The sequence below is a fragment of the Piliocolobus tephrosceles genome, chromosome 15, assembly GCF_002776525.5.
Source record: "Piliocolobus tephrosceles isolate RC106 chromosome 15, ASM277652v3, whole genome shotgun sequence".
NCBI lineage: Eukaryota > Metazoa > Chordata > Mammalia > Primates > Cercopithecidae > Piliocolobus > Piliocolobus tephrosceles.
This window is the reverse complement of record NC_045448.1, coordinates 42,598,333-42,618,777: the sequence shown is the minus strand read 5'-3', so window position 1 is coordinate 42,618,777 and position 20,445 is coordinate 42,598,333. Positions and strand designations below refer to the sequence as shown.

Here is a 20,445-nt window from a genome sequence, read left to right as displayed (position 1 = left end):
ATTTTTAGTAGAGACTGGTTTTCACCATGTTGGCCAGGCTGGTCTTGCACTCCTGACCTCAAGTTATCCGCCCACCTTGGCCTCCCAAAGTGCTGGGATTACAGGCGTGAGCTGCTGCGCCTGGCCTTTCACTGACTTTTTTTTTTTCTTTTTTTTTTGAGACGGAGTCGCGCTCTGTCGCCCAGGCTGGAGTGCAGTGGCCGGATCTCAGCTCACTGCAAGCTCCGCCTCCTGGGTTCACGCCATTCTCCTGCCTCAGCCTCCGGAGTAGCTGGGACTACAGGCGCCCACCACCTCGCCCGGCTAGTTTTTTTTGTATTTTTAGTAGAGACAGGGTTTCACCGTGTTAGCCAGGATGGTCTCGATCTCCTGACCTCGTGATCCGCCCATCTCGGCCTCCCAAAGTGCTGGGATTACAGGCTTGAGCCACCGCGCCCGGCTCACTGACTTTTTAAAATGAGCTGGTGACTGCTTTTTAAATTATTTGGGATAGTGTTATATAAAATAGGGGTTATTCATGCTTGGTATTTGATAGAACTTGCCTGTAAAATCATCTGGACCTGGTGTGCATCTTTTGGTGAATAGATGTCAAAGTGTAAATTCAATTTTTTCATGACTGTAGGACCATTCAGTTTTTCCAGTTATTCAAAAACTGCAAATTTTGGTCTGATTCATTTTTCTGGGAAATTTTCCATTTCACCTAAATTTTTGCATTTATCTTCACACTGTGGTTTAATGTATTTTTATGTTTTTATAAAAGGTCTGTTTTTGGCTGGGTGCAGTGGCTTATGCCTGTAATCTCAGCACCTTAGGAGGCCGAGACAGGTGGATCACCTGAGGTCAGGAGTTGGAGACCAGCCCGGCCAACATGTTGAAACTCTGTCTCTACTAAAAATACAAAAATTAGCCAGACGTGGTGGCGGATGCCTGTAATCCCAGCTACTAAGGAGGCTGAGGCAGGAGAATCACTTGAACCTAGGTGGCGGAGGTTGCAGTGAGCTGAGATCATGCCACTGCACTCCAGCCTGGGTGACAGAGCGAGACTCCATCTCAAAAAAAAAGGGAAAAGTATTTGTGGTTTTTGCCACTAATCCTCATGGCAAAAACCACAATTAACTTTTGTACCAATCTACCATTCTGTACTCCCACCAGGAGTATACAGTCGCATAACGTCGGGGGATGCTTAGGAGATTTCCTTGCTCTGTGAACATCGTAGAGCATCCTCACACAAACCTAGATGGTACTGCCTGCTACATACCTCACCACTTAGGCTGTATGGTGTAGCCTGTTGCTCCTAGGCCACGAACTTATGCAGAATCTCCTGAATACTATAGGCAGTTATAACACAGTGGTAAATACTTGTGTATTGTATTGTATTGTATTGTATTTCTTTTTTTTTTTTTTTTTTTTGAGACAGAGTCTCTGTCACTGAGGCTGGAGTGCAGTGGTACACGATCTTGGCTCACTGCAACCTTTGCTTCCTGATTTCAAATGATTCTTCTGCCTCAGCCTCACGAGTAGCTGGGATTACAGGCAGGCACCACCACGCCTGACTAATTTTTGTATTTTTGTTGGAGACATGATTTCACCATGTTGACCAGGCTGGTCTCGAACTCCTGACCTCAGATGATCTGCCTATCTTGGCCTCCCAATGTGTTGGGATTACAGGTGTGAGCCATTGTGCCTGGCCTATTTGTGTATTTAAACATACCTAAATAGAGAAAAGGTATAGTAAAAATGCAGTATTATAATCTCATGGAACTACTGTCATACATATGATCCATTGTTGACAGAAATGTCTTTATGTGGTGTATGACTATATACGGTTTCAGTTACTTCACAAACTCGGTGTTACTGGTTTTGCAAATTTTAGTTATTCTGTCTGGAGTGTAGTAATATCTCATTGTGGTTTTAATTTCTCTGATGGCAAAGAGTTGATCATTGTTTTCATTAGCTTACTGGCTTTTTACATAATTTATTATGTGAAATGTTTGTCCACATAGCCTATTTTTTTAAAAAATGGGTTATTTTTGCTATTGAGTTTTAGGAGTTCTTTGTACAATCTGGATACTAGTCCTTTGTCAGATAAATATGTTGTGAATATTTTCCTCTAATTTCTGGTTTGCCTATTCATTTTCTTAGTGGTGTCTTTTACTATACTAAAGTTTTAAATTTTGGTGAAGTCTAATTTATCAGTATTTTCCTTCATGATTACTACTCTTTGTGCTGTATATAAAAAAGTTTGCCTACTTTCTTAGTCACAAACATTACTCCTATGTTTTCTTCTAAAATCTTTATAGGTTGAGCACAATGGCTCACTCCTGTAATCCCAGCACTTTGGGACGCTGAGGTGGGTGGATCACTTGAGCCCAGGAGTTCAAGACCAGCCTGGGCAACATGGCAAAATCCCATCTCCACTAAAAATACAAAAACTAATTGGGTGTGGTGGTGCACACCTGTATTCCCAGTTACTTGGGAGGCTGAGGTGGGAGGATCACCTGAGCCTGGGAGGTAGAGGCTGCAGTGAGCCGTGATCGTGCCATTGCACTCCAGCCTGAGCAACAGAGCCAAACCCTGTTTCAAAAAAAGAAAAAGAAAAAGAAAGAAAGAAAGAAAAGAAGAAGAAGAAGGGAAGGAAGGAAGGAAAGAAGGAAGGAGGGAAAGAAGGAAAAAGGAAAGAAATTAAATAGTCTTAAAAAATAAAATCTTAAAGTTTTCACTTTTACATTTAGAATTACACTCATTCTCATTAATTTTTGTGTGTGGTATGAAGTGAGGATAGTAATGTGTTATCTCTAATTGTTATTTTTAAAATCTGTACACCAAATATATCATTTTGTCCTAAATATTCCATTAGACTGATAAAACAGTTGAACTCTCTAACGATAAAATTTATTGTACCATTAATTTAGTCCAACAACATATTTTCTGAGTACCTCTTAAGTGCCATGATTAGGCAATATAGGATTTTGTTGTTGTTGTTGTTTTGTTTTTGTTTTTTTAAAGACACACAGCCCCACTTGCTTCCTAGCTGGAGAGACAGACAGCTAAATGTACAACCACTACATGATGTGCTATGTGCACTACTAGAGATAAGCACTGGCTGCTGTAGGAACACCAGGGAGAAACTCAGCCATGCTAGTGGACCTAAGATAAGGATTCCCTGGGGTGGTGATGCTTGAGCTCAGACTCAAAGGCCTGGTTGATGTTGGCCAAGAAGGGAGGGTAGATGTGCAAAGGCAAGAGGCGTGAGAAGACTGGGGACTGTGTTACTTTCCATTAGTTGCAGCAGATGGTACAAGGCGGAGAGTGGCAGATCTGAAGCCTTGGATGATAACTCATGAATTTTAGCTATTATCTGTGGAGAGTTAGGAGTCAGCAATACCTCAGTACTAGGATTATTTGAGTATTGCTGCTTTTAGTACTGCGAATATTTTTGTATTCATGACTGTAGACTAAAACACTTAGCTTATTGTTTCAGGAAGACCTTATAGGCTAGATACTTTGAAATATCCCTACTTTGATTAAATCTTTTGTTTTGGCTGGGCTCAGTGGCTCATGGTCTGTAATCCGAGCACTTTGGGAGGCCAAGGCGGGTGGATCACTTGAGGCCAGCAGTTCTAGACCAACCTGGGCAACTTGTTTTAATGTGCATATTGGAAACTTTTTGAGCATAGAAGTATCATTGTCCTGATGTTTGCAGTGAGTACCTAGTTAAGTAAAAATAATCTGAGTTGAGCACTGGACAAATTAGTTACCTGTGGTTAGGAAATAGCAAATAATGATATCAGCATGAACTATCTCACTCTTCAAAAATGTCATTTGTTGAGGCAGCCCCCGCTGCAGCCACCACCGAGCCCGCCGCCACCACTGAGCCCGCTGCCACCGCCTCTGAGCAGAAGATGGTTATGCCTCCCACGTAAGCTGAACTTGGCAAATCTGCCAGGGATGTGTTCACCAAGAGCTATGGATTTGGCTTAATAAAATTTGATTTGAAAACAAAATCTGAGAATGGATTGGAATTTACAAACTCAGGCTCAGCCCAACACTGAGGCCACCAAGGTGACTGGCAGCCTGCGAACCAAGTACAGATGGACCAGATATGGCCTGACAATTACGGAGAAATGAAACACCATACACTGGGCACCGAGATTGCATGGAGGATCAGCTTGCATGTGGACTGAAGCTGACCTTCGATTCATCACTTCTCACCCAACACTGGGGGGAAAAAATGCTAAAATCAAAACCCGCTATAGGCAGGAATGTATCAACCTGGGTTGCACTGGATTTTGACATCGCTGGACCTTCAATCTGGGGTGCTGTAGTGCTGGGTAATGAGGGCTGACTGGCTGGCTACCGGATGAATTTTGAGACCGCAGAGTTTTAAGAGACCCAGAGGAACTTTACTCTTGGCTACAAGACTGATGAATTCCAGCTTCATACTTATGTGAATGACAGGGCAGAGTTTGGCACTTCTATTTCCCAGAGGTGAATAAGAAGTTGGAGACTGCTGTTAAGCTTGCCTGGACATCAGGAAATAGTAACACTCACTTCAGAACAGCAGGCAAGTATCAGATGGACCCTGATGCCTGCTTCTTGGCTAAAGTGTACAACCCTAGCCTGACAGGTTTAGGATAGACTCAGATCATAAAGCCAAGTATCAAGCTGATGCTGTCAGCTCAGCTGGATGGCAAGAACGTCGATGCTGCTGGCTATGAGCTTGGTCTAGAACTAGAATTTCAAGCACAAATGAATACTGTACAGTTGTTTAATTTTAACTATTTTGCAGTGTAGCTACCTTCAGAATTTAATGTATCTTTTAACATATATCTGAGATGCAAGTATTGCTAAATTTCATGCTAGACCTCCAGGTTAAAGATGATTCAAAACGAGTGCTGCCTTTTCAGAGATACAGAAGAAACCCAATTCCAAAAAAGGTCCTTTTAGCTGTAGACTTGGGGGGAATTTGGTAGCCCTTCTAGAGATGCCAGGTTTTAAAAAAATCTAGAAATGGCTGCAAGTGGAAGCTGATTATGTATAGGCACTTTGTAAATTTGTATTGAATAAATGAATGAAACTCTAACTTTCTGATTAACCCCAGTTGATGAGAGGCTCATTGCATCATGGTGTGTACACATTCACCTGACAAAGACGTTTTTATTTTGTTTGTTTGTTTATTTATTTATTTATTTATTTATTTATTTATTTATGAGACAGAGTCTCACTCTGTCGCCCAGGCTGGAGTACAGTGCTGTGATTTCAACTCACTGCAACCTCCGCCTCCTGGGTTCAAGTGATTCTTGTGCCTCAGCCTCTCCAGTAGCTAAGATTACAGGCACATGCCACCATGCCCTGCTAATTTTTGTATTTTTAGTAGAGACGGGGTTTAAGCATGTTGACCAGGCTGTTCTCCAACTCTTGACCTCAAGTGATCCAAAGTGCTGGGATTACAGGCGTGAGCCCCCGCACCCGGTTAAGGGACCTTTTTAGACAGATCTTCATGACCTGTTTCCATCCCAGTCCTTCATCACCTCTCTTATACCAAAAGGTCTACAGGGCGTGACAGCTGCTTCTGTTGTACCATTTTGGGGTGGAGAGGGTGGATCTGATGAAGCCAGTAATTCAGTACTGAATTCCTTCTTGTGTTGTGCTTTTTTGCCCTCGCACCAGAGTATGAAATAGCTTCCAGGAGCTCTAGCTATAAGCTGGGGAGAGGTTGTGTGATTGTAATCACATGGTGACAACACTTAGAATCTAAATTGGACTTCTGTTGCATTCTCACCACTCAATTTATTTTTTAGCAGTTTAATGGGTACATTTTAGAGTCTTTCATATTGTGTGGAATTAGATCCTCCCCTTCAAGTGCTGCAATTAACATCACTTAAAATAAAACTTGAATAAAATATTGAAACCTCAAAAAATTAAAAATATCATTTGTTGAAATTCATCTTCCCAAGTTGTTCCGTAGATAAAAACTATCTTGAAGCAATAATGGTAAAATACTATTAAATAAAAGAATTGTTATCACTTTTTGTAAGGTGATCTTGTTTGAAGAGGTAGATCTTGATATCCTTTCCAGTCTCATAATTCTTTTACTAATGAATTGCCAGTTAAATAAAAAAGGAATAGAACCCACGTGGTAGTCATATATGGAATAGGAACAGATTATTGAGATTGATCTTCTTGTAGCATTATTTAAGCAAATACTTGTATGCTGGGATAGTGGTGAAGGTGCAGGAAGGGATTGTGGCACCTGAAGATTAAGGGGGCCCACCCAGAGTGGAGAGTGTGGGGCTGGGGACCACCGGTGATGTCAGGCCTGAGTTTCTGCTGCTGTCATCTCTGGAAAGTTTTTAGCAGTGAGTGTCAGAACCACAGATTTTTGATCCCTTTGCCTGTATGTATATGTTCCCTACAGCAGGGTGGTCTTCTGAAAAAACACTCCCTGGCTCTGGTGAAGAGAAGCACATCCTGATTTCTGGGTCAGTCAGAAAGAGATGATGTCTCTGACTCTCAAGAGCCTCAGGCAAGGCACACACAGAAATACCTCTGGTTTGTCCACAGAGCGGGTTCAGAGCTAAGGGAAAAGCAACCCAAGCCCTCTATTAGAGGGTAATGAACACGAACACTGATACATGGGATGGATGAAATTCTTTATGTAAATTAGCTCCTAGAAGATGATGTCTACCTTTTTATCAGTTAAGAAAATCAAAGGAATAGTCAGAGTGGCCATTTTTTGTAGTAAGATATTTCGAGGTGCCTTTTGTTTTCTTCACTTGCCTTTCCATTTAGGGAAAGCCTAAAACACTGGGCAGTGGCCCAGTGTCGCGCACCTGTTTAATCTATGTAGGGCATCTGCTCACATCCGTGTTTTGTTTTGTTAACTTTTTAAATGTAATTGCTTTCACTTCATCAGGTATCTGGCACTTTGCTGATTTTGCTTGTGCTGGTCTTTCCATGCCAAATTAAACTGCCACTTTCTCAAAGAAGCCTTCCGTCATCTCCCAGATGAAGAAAAACTTATCTTCTTCTGAACTTAATACACATCAATTATAGCTTTTATTACTTTCTACATTCTATTTTTGAGTTTTTAAGGATAGGTTTGTTGTTAGGGAGGGTATATCTTACCCTTTGCTGGGTTACAAACTTTCAGTCTGTTTTATCTTCTTTTTAAAATCCTTTTATTTTGAAATGATTTAACAATTATTAATTAATTAATTTACCTATTTATATTTAGAGACAGAGTCTTGCTTTGTTGCCCAGGCTGGAATGCAGTGGTACAATCATGACTCACTGCAGCCTCAAACTCCTGGGTATAGGCAATTCTCCCACCTCCTGAGTAGCTAGGGCTACAGGCATGTGCTATCATGCCTGCTATTTTTTTTTTTTTGTAGAGATGGGGGTCTTGCTATGTTGTCCATGCTGGTCTCGTACTCCTGGCTTCAAGAAGTCCTCCCACCTCAGCCTCCCAAAGTGCCGGGATTACAGATGTGAGCCACTTTGCCTGGCTTGAAATAGTTTTACACTCACAAGAAGTTGCAAAAATAGCACAGAGAGTTCGGTTTTACCCTTCATCTGGTTTCCCCAGTGATAACATCTTTTTTTTTTTTTTTTTGAGATGGGGTCTTGCTCTGTTGCCCAGGCTGGAGTGCAGTGGTACAATCTCGGCTCACTGCAAGCTCCACCTCCCAGGTTCACACCATTCTCCCACCTCAGCCTCTTGAGTAGCTGGGACTACAGATGTCCACCACCATGCCTGGCTAATTTTTTGTATTTTTAGTAGAGACAGGGTTTCACCTTGTTAGCCAGGATGATCTCCATCTCCTGACCTCTTGATCTGCCCACCTTATCCTCCCAAAGTGCTGGGATTACAGGCGTGAGCCACTGCACCTGGCTAATGACATCTTACATAACTATGCTTAAGTTCTATCTTTAATTTATCTTTATACACCTCTCTGTGGCCTGACATACAGTAGGCACTCACTCATGAGCTTTGTTGCATGATGAATGAATTAATGGGCTCCATGGGCTTACAGCCACATCCAAGTTAATATGTCATTGCATCCTGACTCCAGGACATTGCATCATCCTGGCTACAAGTGACCTGTCTCAGGAGACTCAGACTGAAGCCATGTACATTTCTTGCCTCCTTAGTGCACATTAGTTGACTTGCCAAGCAGGGAGGGTGAGAAAGGATTCTGGGATAAATGCACAATCTGAGATTTATTTCAAAATAAGACATGACGGAAGTAGATGAGGGTGTGGAGTGGGGCGGAACTGGCTTTGGGCCGATGGTGAATGGGGCTGGGTATTTGGGGGGTCATAATACCATAATACCATTCTGTCTTCTCTCTCTCTCTCTCTCTTTTTTTGAGACGGAGTTTTGCTCTTGTTGCCCAGTCTGGAGTGCAATGGCGCGATCTTGGCTCACTGTAACCTCCACATTCCGGGTTCAAGCGATTCTCCTGCCTAAGCCTCCCGAGTATCTGGGATTACAGGCATGTGCCACCACGCCCAGCTAATTTTGTATTTTTAGTAGAGTCGGGGTTTCACCATGTTGGTTGGGCTTGTCTCGAACTCCTGACCTCAGGTAATCCACTCACCTTGGCCTCCCAAAGTGCTGGGATTTCAGGCGTCCGGCCATTCTGTCTTCTCTTGTATGTTGAATGGTCTCAGTTCTTCATCTCTAAAAGTTTAAGAAACAGAAGCCTACCACAATGACATAATATCAAAACTGTTTCTTCCTGAGGTTCTTCTGTTTGTTCTTTTTTTAAGTAATGGGGTCTCCTATGTTGCTTCTTTCTGAGGTTTTAGAGTCTGTCTCTACAAACTCACACTAGCGGGACAGAGCTCCTTGCAAGACAGTACCTCAGGCTACACTGCAGACACTAGGATGCACTTAAGTCATGTATTTGGGTTGAATATTGAATTATGCCAAAAGGAGTTGGAGAAGATAAGGGTTATTTGTAGTAATTGCCTGTAATTTTTCACAGAAACACACTTTGGTGGAGATTTATGTGTGATGGATAGCCCGTGTCTTAGCAGGACAGGTATTGTTGTCTTTGCATTTGCAATCAGAAACTTGGTTGTTTCTTTGTAGACGGTCATCAGTCCCTGTTTCCCAATAAAGAGAGAATGTGGATCTGGTACCTCTGTTGCCAAAACAGAGGACAGAGGAACCACAGAGGGTAAACTGTGTTTAGGAGGCAGAAGCCAGATTCCTCAGGCAAGGGTGATAGCCCCCTGTTCCTGTGTGCTAAGGGAAAGTGAGAAAAGCAAAGGTGGCGGCGATTGCAGGAAGAAAAGAGATCCGACAGAATAATAGCAGCCCCTTAAAAACTGTGGGAGGAGCCCAGCTCTCTGTGGCCAATCCCAATGACTTTGAGAGAGTGAACTTTTCATTCATCATTATCCTCGTCCTGCCACATGTCCTAATGAAATGGCCATCCAAACGTGAGCATCAGGAAACAAAGTGGTATCAAGTGAGGAACGTAAAAATTAACACACACATTGACTGTAGCTGTATAGGGACATCCATGAATTCCAGGCGTGATTCAAGGTATGACTTAGTGAGTACATATATTTTGTTTGTTTAAAATTTATTTATTTATATATTGAGATGAGGGGTTTCACTATATTGCTCAGGCCGGACAGGTGCGTGCCACCACACCTAGCTTTGTACATTTTTTTTTTTTTTTTTTAACAGATAGAGTCTCACTCTGTTGCCCAGGCTGGAGTGCAGTGGTGTGATCAAAGCTCACTGCAGCCTTGAACTCCTGGGCCCAAGTGATCCTCCTGCCTTGGCCTCCCAAAGTGTTGGGATCACAGGCATGAGCCACTGTGCCCAGCCTTGCGTGTGTGTGTGTGATTTGCTTGCCTCGGCCTCCCAAAGTGCTAGGATTATAGGCATGAGCCACTGTGCCTGGCCAGCCTTGTAAATATTATTAACCTGTCATTTATTATCTTTAGTTTAGTTACTTCTCTCTTTTTTTTTGAGACAAAGTCTCTGTGTCGCCCAGCTGGAGTGCAGTGGCACAATCACAGCTCACTTTAGCTTCAACCTTCCCGGGCTCAAGGAACCCTTTTACCTTGGCCTCCCAGGTTGCTGGGAGTACAGGCGCGTGCCCCCATGCTTGGCTAATTTTTTTTTTCTGAATTTTGCAGAGATGGAGTTTCGTCACATTGCCCAGGCTGGTCTTGAACTCGTGGGCTCAAGCAGTCTGCTGTTCTTGGCCTCCCAAAGTGTTGGGATTACAGGCATGAGCTACTGCACTTGGCTGCTAGTTACTTCTCTTTAGCTTAGTTTCCTCATTTGTAGGTGGGGATCATAACAGAACCTATTGCATACAGTTGTGAGAATTAAATGAATTAGTATGTAAATTTATAGAAAGATGTTTGGAACTTGAATAAGTGTTCAATTATGTGTTTTATTTTTTTTTTATTTTTTATTTTTTTTGAGAGGGAGTCTCGCTCTGTCGCCCAGGCTGGAGTGCAGTGGCGCCAGCCATCTCGGCTCACTGCAAGCTCCGCCTCCCGGGTTTACGCCATTCTCCTGCCTCAGCCTCCCGAGTAGCTGGGACTACAGGCGCCCGCCATCCTGCCCAGCTAGTTTTTTGTATTTTTTAGTAGAGACGGGGTTTCACCGTGTAGACCAGGATGATCTCGATCTCCTGACCTCGTGATCCACCCGTCTCGGCCTCCCAAAGTGCTGGGATTACAGGCTTGAGCCACCGCGCCCGGCCCAATTATGTGTTTTAATTTATTATTGATCTAGGTTGGAAGATAAAGAGGTACGAATGGTATAGATTTTTTCTCTGTAAGATAATTAAAGTGTGTAAGAAAAAAATCATGTTTTTTTCTTTCAAAAAAACCCTACTTTATTTTTCCCTATTTAACCAATTGTTGTGGAGAAAAACTCTTATAAGGACATGAAAGACTCTAGGTAATGAAGTGGCTGTTGATGTGCAGCTTGTTGGAAATTTTTATTGTGCTTCGTGTTATTACATTGTACATGCCTGTTAGAAATGTGATTGGAAATGCTTTGTACATTTAAATCCGAAGGCTTCGAGTAAGAAGGGTAACTTTTCCTTTTGTGGCACTCCTGGGGTTGTTAAGGCTGATTTAAGCTGCTGCTGATTCGATTGTGGTGATTGCTCTTCTAGTTGGGCATACTTTTTACTTTCTTTTAGAATGTTTTTAAATTGGACTTGAGGCCGGGCGCGGTGGCTCAAGCCTGTAATCCCAGCACTTTGGGAGGCCGAGACGGGCGGATCACGAGGTCAGGAGATCGAGACCATCCTGGCTAACACGGTGAAACCCCCGTCTCTACTAAAAAATACAAAAAAACTAGCCGGGCGAGGTGGCGGGCGCCTGTAGTCCCAGCTACTCCGGAGGCTGAGGCAGGAGAATGGCATAAACCCAGGAGGCGGAGCTTGCAGTGAGCTGAGATCCGGCCACTGCACTCCAGCCTGGGCGACAGAGCCAGACTCCGTCTCAAAAAACAAACAAAAAAAAAGATTGCAGTCTATGCCTTTCATCTTATACTGGTGTGTTAATATTTATGGCTTCAAAGAAGTTATAAATACATTTCATTTTTTCCCTGCCAAAACTGTTAAGTTTTATCTTAAAATTCTATTCCAGTGTAAATATAATTAATAAGTAACAAAATTATTGGGGTTTGGATTCATATAACATTTCCTTATTTTATATCCTTACACATTGTGATATTGTACTATATTTAAAATATACTATATATTATTTAAAATGTATTATAATTATATATGCACATAGTATAGGTATATAATAAATACACATATATTACTTTAGGTGGTTTTCTGTGTTGGCCTATTGCTTGTGTAATTCCTTTAGCTTTTTCCAGTCAGCTATTCAGATTCAGCTTTCAGCTGTGCGCTTACACATATGTAATTTTTTTATTTTTTATTTTTGTTTTTTTCAAGAGACAGGATTTTGGTCTGTTGCCTAGTCTGGAGTATAATGGTACAGTCATAGCTCACTGCAGCCTCAAGCTGCTGGGCCCAAGTGATCCTCCCACCTCAGCCTCCCAAGTAACTGGACTACAGGCACATGCCCCACGCTGGCTAATTTTTTGAAAATTTTTAGTAGAGATGAGATCTGACTATATTGTGAGATCTCACCATATTCCAAGATCTCCTGGGCTCAAGCAATTCTCCTGCCTTGGCCTCCCAAAATGTTGGGATTACAGACATGAACCATTGGGGCCAGCCACAGCTGTTTTGTGTATTAATTTTCATAGTTGTCCTTGTAATATTAAATTTTAATCAGGTTCTGTTTGGTATTAATGACAGGAACAGTCTCCTTTAATTCTTCTGAGGTAAAGCAGAATGTAAGTCAAAAATTAATTAATGTCAAAGCACTGTCTTTGTTTTTGTTTTTCCATTGACCCCATGGGTGGTGTGGCTGAGCAGTCTAACGTGCTGAGTGTGGTGGCTCACGTGTGTAGCCTCTAGCACTTTGGGAGGCCAGGAGTTTAAGACCAGCCTGAGCAACATAGCGAGACCTCAGCTCTACAAAATATAAAGAACATAAAAAATAAAAACATTGTGTATTAAGGCTTTAGCCTCCTTGGGGGCATAGATTTGAATTCCACCACTGCTCATATGTTTGCTCTTTAAAATTGTAGTAAAATACACATAATATAAAATTTGCCATCTTAACCATTTTTAAGTATACTGTTTAGTGGTGTTAAGTATAATATATTCATATTGTTATGAAACAGATCTTCAGAGCTTTTTCATCTTGCAAATCTGAAGCTTTGTACCCATCAAACCACTCTCCTCTTTTACCTTTTCCCAACTGCCTGCAACTACTATCTTACTTTCTGTTTCTGTGAATTTGACTACTTTAGATACCTCATATAAGTGGAATCACATAGTATTTGTCTTTTTGTGACTGGCATATTTCACTTAACGTAATGTCCTCAAGTTTCATCCGTGTAACAGGATTTCCTTTTTTTTTGTTTTTTTGTTTTTTGTTGAGATGGAGTCTTGCTCTTTCATCCAGGCTGGAGTACAATGGCACGATTTTGGCTCACTGCAACCTCTGCCTCCCCAGTTCAAGTGATTCTCCTGCCTCAGCCTCCCGAGTAGCTTGGATTACAGACACCCACCACCACACCTGGCTAATTTTTGTACTTGTAGTAGAGACGAGGTTTCACCATGTTGGCCAGGCTGGTCTCGAACTCCTCACCTCAGGTGATCTGCCCGCCTCAGCCTCCCAAAGTGCTAGGATTACAGGCATGAGCCACCGCACCCAGATTGATTTTCTTTCTTTCTTTTTTTTTTTTGAGATGGAGTTGTCGCTCTGTCGCGCAGGCTGGAGTGCAGTGGTGCGATCTCTGCTCACTGCAAGCTCTGCCTCCTGGGTCGACACCTTCTCCTGCCTCAGCCTCCCGAGTACCTGGGACTACAGCCGCCTGCCACCACACCCGGCTAATTTTTTTTTTTTTTGTATTTTTAGTAGAGACGGGATTTCACCTTGTTAACCAGGATGGTCTCGATCTCCTGACCTCATGATCCACCTGCCTTGGCCTCCCAAAGTGCTGGGATTACAGGTGTGAGCCACCGCACCCAGCCAATTTTCTCTCTTTTTAAGGCTGAATAATATTCCACTATATATATATATTTCTGTGTTGTTTTTTGTGTGTGTGTGTGACAGAGTCTTGCTCTGTCACCCAGGCTGGAGTGCAGGGGTGCAATGTTGGCTCACTGCAACCTCTGCCTCCCGATTCAAGCAATTCTCCTGCCTCAGCCTCCCAAGTAGCTGGAATTATAGGTGCATGCCACCATGCCCAGTGAATTCTATATATATTTTATATGTATATATTTTTAGTAGAGATGGGGTTTTGCCATGTTGTCCAGGCTGGTCTTGAACTCCTTGACTCAGGTGATCCACCCACCTCAGCCTCCCAAAGTGCTGGGAAATGAGCCACCACGCCCAGCTGTATTCCGATTTTCTTTATTCTTTTGTCAGTGGACATTCAGATTGCTTCCACATCTTAACTATCGTCAGTAATGCTTCCTTTGTATTTGTGAACGTGGATGTGCAAATATTTCTTTAACACCCTGCTTTCATTTGTTTTGGATATATACCCAGAAGAGTGATTACTGCAGCATGTGATATTTCTATTTTTAATTTTTTGAGGAACCTCCATACTGTTTTGCATAGTGGATGCACCCTTTTACAATCCTACCAACAGTGCTGTAGACACTTGTGCTTTTCTGGTGTGATTTTTTTTTTTTTTTTTGGTATAGTAGTCATCCTGTAGGTATAAGGTGATACCTCATTGTGGTTCTGATTTGCATTTCTCTGATGATTAATAATGTTGAGCATCTTTTCATATGCTCATCGGCCTTATTAACTTTTGAGAAATATCAAATCCTTTGTCCAGGACAGTCTCTTAAATAAATGGTGCTGGGAAAACTGGACATCCATATGCAAAAGACACTAGACCCTTTATCTCACTATATAAAAAAAAACAAATCAGGCCGGGCGCGGTGGCTCAAGCCTGTAATCCCAGCACTTTGGGAGGCCGAGACGGGTGGATCACGAGGTCAGGAGATTGAGACCATCCTGGCTAACACAGTGAAACCCCGTCTCTACTAAAAAATGCAGAAAACTAGCTGGGCGAGGTGGCGGGCGCCTGTAGTCCCAGCTACTCGGGAGGCTGAGGCAGGAGAATGGCATGAACCCAGGAGGCGGAGCTTGCAGTGAGCCGAGATCCGGCCACTGCACTCCAGCCTGGGTGACACAGCGAGACTCCGTCTCAAAAAAAAAAAAAAAAAACGAATCAAACTGGATTAATGACATAAATCTAAGACCTCAAACTATGAAACTACTACACAAAAACATTGGGGAAAATCTCCAGGACGTTGGAGTAGGCAAAGATTTCTTGAGCAATATCCCACCAGCACAGGCAACCAAAGCAAAAGTGAACAAATGGGATCATACTAATTAAGAAACTTCTTCACAGCAAAGGAAAGAATCAACAAAGTGAAGATACAACCCACAGAATGGGAGAAAATATTTGCAAACTACCCATCTGACAAGGGATTAAAAACTAGAACATATAAGGAGCTCAGACAACTCTATAGGAAAAATATCTAATAAATTGATTTGAAAATGGGCAAAAAATCTGAATAGATATTTCTCAAAAGAAGACATACAAAGGGCAAACAGGTATATGGAAAAGGTGCTCAGCATCATTGATCATCAGAGAAGTGCAAATCAAAACTACAATGAAATATCATCTTACTCTAGTTAAAATGGCTTTCATCCAAAAGACAGACAATAACAAATGCTGGCGAGGATGTGGAGAAAAGGGATCCCTCGTATACTGTTAGTGGAAATGTAAATTAGTACAACCACTATGGAGAACAGTTTGGAGGTTCCTTAAAAAACTGAAAATAGAGCTACCATATGATCCAGCAATCCCACTGTTGAGTGGGTGTTTACCCAACAGAAAGGAAATCAGCATATCAGAAAGATGCGTGCACTCCCATGTTTGTTGCAGCACTATTCATGTTAGCCAAGATTTGGAAGCAACCTAAGTGCCATCAACAAATGAATGCGGCCGGGCACGGTGGCCCATGCCTGTAATCCCAGCATTTTGGGAGGCTGAGGCAGGCGGATCGCCTGAGGTCAGGAGTTCAAGACCAGCTTGGCCAACATGGCGAAACCCCATCTCTACTAAAAATACAAAAATTAACCAGGCATGGTAGCATGCACCTGTAGTCCCAGCTACTCAGGAGGCTGAGGCAAGAGAATCACATGAACCCTGGAGGCGCAGGTTGCAGCGAGTCTTGATCATACCACTGCACTCCAGCCTGGATGACAGAGCAAGACCCCATCTCAAAACAAACACACACACACACACACACACACAAACCCAGATGAATGTATAAAGAAAATGTGGTACATATACACAATGGAGTACTATTCAGCCATAAAAAAGAATGAGGTCCTGCCATATGCAACAACATGGATGGAACTGGAGGTCATTTTGTTAAGTGAAATAAATCAGGCACAGAAAGACAAACTTCTTGTGTTCTCACTTATTTGCGGGAGCTAAAAATGAAAACAATTGAGCTCATGAATGTAGAGAGTAGAAGGATGGTTACCAGAGGCTTAGACGGGTAGCAGTGGTGGTGGGGAAGTGGGTATGGTTAATGGTTACAAAAAAATAGAAAGAATGAGTAAGACCTGGTATTTGCTAGCACAACAGGGTGACTAGTAAAAAAAATAATTTAATCTTACGTTTCAAAATAACTAAGAAGGTATAACTGGATTGTTTGTAACACAAAGGATAAATGCCGGAGGTGAATTTGAGGCTGCAGGGAGCTATGACTGCACCACTATGCTCTAGCATGGGTGACAGAGCAAAATTCTGTCTCTTAACAAAAAATATATATATATATGTGTGTGTGTGTACCACCCCATTTATCCTGATGTGATTATTATGCATTGCATGCCTGTATCAAGATATTTCATGTAACCCATACATATATAAACCTACTATGTACCCATGAAAATTTAAAAAATTAATTAAAAAATCCTTTGCCCATTTTTTAATTGGGTTGATTTTTTTTGTTGTTACTGAGTTGCAGGAATTCTTTGTATATCCTGTACGTTAACTCTTTTTTTTTTTTTGAAACGGACTTTCACTCTTGTTGCCCAGGCTGGAGTGCAATGGCGCGATCTTGGCTCACCACAACCTCTGCCTCCCAGGTTCAAGCAATTCTCCGGCCTCAGCCTCCGTAGTAGCTGGGATTATAGGCATGTGCCACCACGCCCGGCTAATTTTGTATTTTTAGTAGAGATGGGGTTTCTCCATGTTGGTCAGGCTGGTCTCGAACTCCCGACCTCAGGTGATCCACCCACCTCGGCCTCCCAAAGTGCTGGGATTACAGGCGTGAGCCACCGCACCCGGCCCTGTACATTAACTCTTTGATACATGACTTGCAAATATCTTCTCCCATTCTGTAGGTTGCCCTTTCACTCTTGATTGTATCTCTGTTGTTGTTGTTTTTGTTTTTGTTTTTGAGGTAGGGTCTCACTTTGTTGCCCAGGCTGGAGTGTAGTGGCAAGATCATGGCTTAATGCAGCCTTGACCTCCTGGGCTCAGGGGATTCTCCCACCTCAGCTTCCCAAGTAACTAGGACTACAGGCACACACCACCACTCCCTGCTAATTTTATTTAATTAATTAATTAATTAATTTTGAGGCAAAGTCTTGCTCTGTCGTCCAGGTTGGAGTGCAGTGGCACGGTCTCAGCTCACTGCAACTTCCACCTCCTGGGTTCAAGCAGATACTCCTATTTCAGCCTCCTGAGTAGCTGGGATTAGAGGCGTGCACCATCACGCCCAGCTAATTTTTTGTATTTTTAGTAGAGATGGGGTTTTACCATGTTGGCCAGGCTGCTCTTGAACTCCTGATCAAGTGATCCACCTGCCTCAGCCCCACAAAGTGCTGGGATTACAGGCATGAGCCACTGTGCCTGGTCCCCTGCTAATTTTAAAACATTATTTGTAGTACAGACGAAGTCTTGCTTTGTTGTCCAGGTTGGTCTTAAACTCCTGGGCTCAAGCAGTCCTGCCACTTCAGCCTCCGAAAGTACTGAGATTACAGGTGTGTGTCACTGCCCCTGGCACACACACAAAAAATGCTGTTCTAATGTAAATCCTGGAGACCAAATGATTGACATATAATATCATTTAATCTTTTTTTTTTTTCTTGAGTTGGAGTCTTGCTCTGTCACCCAGATTGGAGTGCAGCTGTACTATCTCAGCTCACTGTGACCTCTGCCTTCTAAATTCAAGCAATTCGCCTGCCTCAGTCTCCCGAGTAGCTGGGATTACAGGCGTCCACCACCACACCCAGCTAATTTTTGTATTTTTGGTAGAGACAGTGTTTCACCATGTTGGCCAGGCTGGTCTGGAACTCCTGACCTCAAGTGATCCGTCCACCTTGGCCTCCCAAAGTGCTGGGATTACAGGTGTGAACCACTGTGCCAGGTCCCATTTAATCTTAACAATGGATATTGTCATAAAATCATTTGCATTTCCAAATGCTCCTTGTAGCTTTAAAACCTTATAGATGGGAGTTTCGTTACCTGTGTAATTGCAGCTTCTTAGTTGTGTGATCTTGGAAAGGTGCTTAACCTTTCAGCCTCGATGCTGTCATCTGTAAAGTGGAGATACTAGGGGAAATGCATATTTCATAGACTTCTTGAAAGGGATCAGACGAGATGATATCTGTAAAGTGTTTGGCATAGTGGCATAGTGCTCAACTGAAAGGCATCAGTCAGTGGTGAATATTTTTATTAGGCATACATTCATCAACATCTAGATGTTGGAACTTCAGAAGAAATCAGAATGGGCTTCAAAGGAATGTGATGTCTCAGTATCTTTAGTTTCTTTTTTCCTGTTTCATTTTACAGAAATAACCTCCGGGAGTACCCAGTTGTTTGCTCTTGTGCTCAGTGAACAGTACTCAGTTTTTCAGCAGTTGTCAGTGGTGGCATTGGTGAGAGTGCCATTTGTGCCATTTGGAAACATGAGGAGTTTTGGCAGGCTTGGTGGTGTTTGTTGCTAGAGACTGCCTTGGTGTAATTGAAGGTGAAAGTGATGCCTGGGGTTTCTCACTGATTCATCCCTTTGGCGTGGAATTCTGAATGAACTGCATCTGACCTAGGGTGTGGGCAGGCAGAACCCTGAGGACCTCATTACAGACGAGCTTACATCTTTGAAATTCCCTTACTGAGGGATTATTCCACACCATTTGGATTTCCTCCTTCTTAGTCTTAACAACTTTGGCTGCTGCTGGAAATAATTAGACAGAAAATGTTCTGGTATTTTTGGCACAATTGACATTTTTACTCTTCTGAAATTAATAGAATCTTGGGATTTTAGAACTGAGAAGGTCCTTAGAAGATCTGTATAAATCTGCCTCTTGATGGTGAGGCTTGTCCTTCAGAATGGAAAGAGCACAGAGCCTCTGACGTCAAGCCCAGTGCCCTTGCTTGTGTCTGGCTAGAGAAGAGACAGAGTATGTTAGCTGGAGAACTGGTACATCTTACCCACAAGCCAATCTAAGGAAACTATTATTATCACTGCTGTGCGCTCCTGCAATCCCTTTTAAGTGCACATCTTACTACTACCTACTATATTTACCAGTTTACTACCTAGGATAGCAACCAATTGAGAAATCCCAGACTGGGTGTGGTGACTCAGGCCTTTAATTCCAGCACTTTGGGAGGCCAAGGCAGGTGGATAACTTGAGGCTGGGTGTTCAAGACCAGCCTGGCCAACATGATGAAACCTCATCTCTCCTAAAAATACAAAACTTAGCCAGGTGTGGTGGTGTGCACCTGTAATCCCAGCTACTTGGGAAGCTGAGGCAGGAGAATTGCTTGAGTCCAGGAGGTGGAGGTTGCAGTGAGCTGACATCGCACCACTGTGCTTCAGTCTGGGCGACAGTAAGACCCTGTCTCAAAAAATAAAACTAAAATAAAAAAGAAATCTCAGTGGCTTAACACAACAGCAGACTTTTTTTTTTTCAATGATAGTAAGTACTTTAGGTTTTGCAGAGCTATATGGTCTCTGTCATGACTACTCAACTTTGCTGTGAAAACTGCCATCGACAGTGTGTAAATGAGTGAGCATGGCTGTGTTCCAATAAAACTTTATTTATGGCCACTGAAATTCAAATTTTATATAATTTGTACACGTCATAAAAAAATGTAATTTTTTAGATTTCTTTTTTCCCCCCAATCATTAAAAAATATGAAAAAATAAAATTCATGTTGGAGGAGCAAGTGCTTATGAATAACCAGGACAATCTTGAAAAGGAAGAAAACAAGTGAGTGATACATTCAACTGGACATCAAAACAAAGTACACTCATTTCTCGGTACACATAGGATGTTGGTTCCAGGACCCCCTACATATACCAAAATCTGTACATACTCAAGTCCCTCAGTGGGCCGTGGGAAACCCAAGTATATGAAAAACTGGCTAGGGCAATCAAGCAAGAGAAAGAAATCAAGGGTATTCAGTTAGGAAAAGAAGGAGTCAAATTGTCCCTGTTTGCAGATGACATGATTGTATATTTAGAAAACCCCATTGTCTCAGCCCAAAATCTCCTTAAGCTGATAAGCAACTTCAGCAAAGTCTCAGGATACAAAATTAATGTGCAAAAATCACAAGCATTCTTATACACCAGTAACAGACAAGCAGAGAGCCAAATCAGGAATGAACTTCCATTCACAATTGCTTCAAATACCTAGGAATCCAACTTACAAGGGATGTAAAGGACCTCTTCAAGGAGAACTACAAACCACTGCTCAGTGAAATCAAAGAGGACACAAACAAATGGAAGAACATACCATGCTCATGGATAGGAAGAATCA

At 42.4% G+C, this 20,445-nt stretch overlaps 1 protein-coding gene and 1 pseudogene across 2 annotated transcripts in view; both read left to right on the top strand.

Annotated features, from left to right (window-relative positions):
- KCNG3 (potassium voltage-gated channel modifier subfamily G member 3) overlaps window positions 1-20,445 on the top strand; it is a 61,032-nt gene that overhangs the window by 32,594 nt on the left and 7,993 nt on the right. The gene's annotated exons all lie outside the window — the stretch shown is intronic.
- On the top strand, window positions 3,903-4,794 carry LOC111524194 (annotated as a pseudogene).